General features: G+C 42.7%; 1 pseudogene; it reads right to left on the minus strand.

Moving 5' to 3' along the window:
* Positions 1 to 1893: 1893 nt before the first annotated feature.
* Positions 1894 to 2639, minus strand: LOC110152792 (PITH domain-containing protein 1 pseudogene; annotated as a pseudogene).
* Between the last annotated feature and the right edge of the window lie 778 nt (positions 2640 to 3417).

The following is a 3417-nucleotide window of genomic DNA, read 5'->3' on the forward strand; positions in this document are numbered from 1 at the left end:
ACCCAAGCCCTCCAGGGCAGCCTCAGGAGCAAATCCCAGTGGACAAACCACATGCAGAGGTGGAAATAAAACCACAACTGAAACCCAGGGGCAGTGTGGCTAAGGAAGAAGACCCAAAACCTTCCCACCAGCTGTACAAGCTGCGGATTAAATCCACACGATCAACTTGGCAGACTCTGTGTGTATGGAATATATCAAAGGTCATTGAGAGCTCCCACCAAAGAAACCGCACTAGTTCTGACAGCTGTGGACATTGGAGGCAAGAGCACAGAGGAGCAGGACCAGATTAGAATCTGAGTTGCCCCCACAGCAGGTCCAGAGACCAACACGATGCTGGAGGGCATCCTAAGGAGGTGAGGTGGACTGTGACTCCCAGCGAGGGAAAGGACTCTGACAGCTGTGACTCAAGAAAAACATTTATTATTCTTATGGTTTGACTTGTTCTGTAGATCCTTTTGGATTTTTTTTTTTGTCCTTTTCCCCCCTCTCTGTTGTAGTTGTTGATTTTATTGGCACTGTGAAATCTAATTAAGCTTTTGAGCTTTTTTTTTTCTCCTCAGTCACATTTTTTATTGTTGTTATAAATCTCTGCCTCTCAGTTGGACTTTTGCAGTTCTTCGGCATTTTCCTTTTTTTTTTTTTAATTTTCTCTTGTTTTAATTTTTAATTTTTTAAACTTATTGTTATTTTTTATACATTTATTCCTTTGTTTGCTTTTCCTACTGTTCTTTCCTCCTTCTAGTTAGTCTTTAATGTATATAAATCTTCTTTATCTACCTCTGTTTAACTTTGCATATCTATTCTTTCTTTTCTTTCTTTCCTTGCCTCTCAACGTATTTGTTAGTTTTATTTTCATAGCTTTATACCACAATTGGCACCTTGCTTTAGTTTTGTTTTCCAGTTTGTGCTTTAATTAGTTTTGTTCTTAACTGGTAGATATAATTTTTGGTTTCCTTTGTTCGCCAGGCCAATCTGTTGTGCTTTATTTTTGTTGGACTGTTTTTATTTTGCGTATGAGTGTATATGTATATGCGTATATTAAGTCACACTTTTTATTGTTGCTATAAACCTCTGCCTATACATTGGGCTTTTGCAGTTCTGTGGAGTTTTCTTTTTTTCTTTCTTCTTCCTTTTTTTTTTCTTTTCTCTTTTTTATAATTTTAATTTTTTTTTAAGTCTGGCAAGGATTTATTAGGAAGCTTATTAGTCACAGTGAATAAAAAGCCATGAACAGAAGAACTGAGATCTCCAAATTCTGCCATTGGGCTTACAACACTAGTTAGAAGTTGATAAACATTAAGGATGTCCCAAAGAGAAGCATATCAAACTCCCAATCTCACCCTGACCAGGATACCCACAAACACAGAAACAATGCCCATGCTCTCCTCAGACTGCTTACCTGGACAAGAGGGGGAAAAGACCCTCTCAAGCTATAAACCAACATCAGGAGATTCCTGTTCTTCAAGCTATAACGTGGGACACTGGTGCATGACAGACAACTCCAACCTGGGCAATTTGACAAGAATGTTGAAAGATGACAGGGAGAAGGAGCAATCAGGGCCAAGTATTTCTAGCTGGAGACCCTCTTGATGGCTAAGGCAAACACATGCTGAGGCTTCAGAAAGTTTACTGCAGCCCAGGAATAGCTTCCATTTTAAAAAACAAGTCACACAATGATCCTGCCACAAAACAGCAAGACAGTGGGGATCCCCTGGCCGCATACACTGGGAAGGCAGGCATTATCCATGGCTGCCAGATACTGACCAGTCCAAGACCCAATTTCTGTAGGGCCCCAGAGAACCACAATTGTCCCCTGGCACCCATACAACCCTTCCTGGGGATGTGGTGACTTCCACAGGTCAGGTTTCTGCAGCAAGCCCCAGAGACAAAGCTTGAAAGAGGCTGTGGCAGCCAGGTCTCTTTGGAGCTACATCTCTCTTTGTCCTTCCCAGCAGGATGTCATACGTCTTCACTGACAATGCCTCTGTGGGAGTCTTGGCCAGCCCTTAGGAAATAAAGTGTGTCTGTGGGGTAACCTGATGGACTCTGTGGTTGGCTGGGTTGGCTGATGCTTCATAATCACAGATGGTCACCTCATGTCGGCGAAGTTCAGTCCATTCTCCTCTCAGGCCAATATAAAAGACCTTTGTGGTATCGGCTCCAAAGTTTTTTGAACTATGAATTGAGAAAGGATAGACATTTGGAAAACAAGACATTTCTGTAGTATACTCTTCCCCCGTAAGATCTGGGTTCAGACTGAAGGTCTGATCTAGCTCCCTGTCTATATCATCAAAGGACATCTGTGGAATGTTCTTGTACAGTCTCATCTCAGAGGGCTGTGAGTCATCATCTTCTCCCATTATAATGATGCCTTTGAGCTTGACATTGCCTGTAAATGGAATATTAAACAGAAGCTGTTCATCTGCATCATTTTCAACAAACTTGGAGCCGTCTGTCCGCTCCTCTCGCAGCTTGGAGATGAGGAGGCCACTGCCCTCGCAGCTCTCATTGAGGCACTGCAGCCGCTCCAGGTTGATGCGCAGGTACAGGCCGTAGGCTGGGCTGCGCTGCTCTGGCGGCTCCCCCCATTTGGTGGCACAGTGGCACCCGGCCCCGCCGTGACTGTGGCCATGAGACATGGCGATGCCACTGCACACGCGTCCCCTTGGCCCTGCTGCAGCCACTGCCGCTCCCCCCACTCGCATTTTGCTCTGGCCTAATTTCAATTTTTTAAACCTATTACATTTTTTTTCTACATTTATTTCTTTGTTTGCCTTTCCTACTGTTCTTTTCCCCTTGCAGTTAATCTTTAATGGATATAAATCTTCTTCATCTACCTCTGTTTAACTTTGCATATCTATTCTTTCTTTCCATTCCTCTCAACATATGTGTTAGTTTTGTTTTCATTGCTTTATTCCCCAGTTGGCACCTTGCTTTAGTTTTGTTTTCCAGTTTGTGCTTTAGTTAGTTTTGTTCTTAACTGGTTAATATAATTTTTTATTTCTTTTGTTCGCCGCATCAGTTTGTTGTACTTTATTTTTGTTGAACTGTTTTGACTTTGCTCATGGGTGTATATGTATATGTGTGTATGCCATTATTTTAATTATTATTTGCTTGATTTTGTAACTGTCATTTGTCTGAGGTTCATCTTTGGTTTATTGTTTTGGGATATTTGGTTTTTTGGGGGGGTATTTGTTTTAATCTCACTTAATGCCATAACAAACCCCTTGTGGAATCTTTGTTCCTGAGCAGAGGTCAAGCCCTGAGCCTTTGGAGTGGGAGCACTGACTCCAAGACCCTAGACTCCCAGAGAACTAACCCTAGGGAGTATCAAACAGTGAGAACTCACACGAAGGAAACCACCTGAATACAAGGCCTGGCATCACCCAACCACCAGCAGCACCCTGTGCAGGACGC

Source organism: Odocoileus virginianus, chromosome 16 (assembly GCF_023699985.2).
Source record: "Odocoileus virginianus isolate 20LAN1187 ecotype Illinois chromosome 16, Ovbor_1.2, whole genome shotgun sequence".
NCBI classification, from domain to species: Eukaryota; Metazoa; Chordata; class Mammalia; order Artiodactyla; family Cervidae; genus Odocoileus; species Odocoileus virginianus.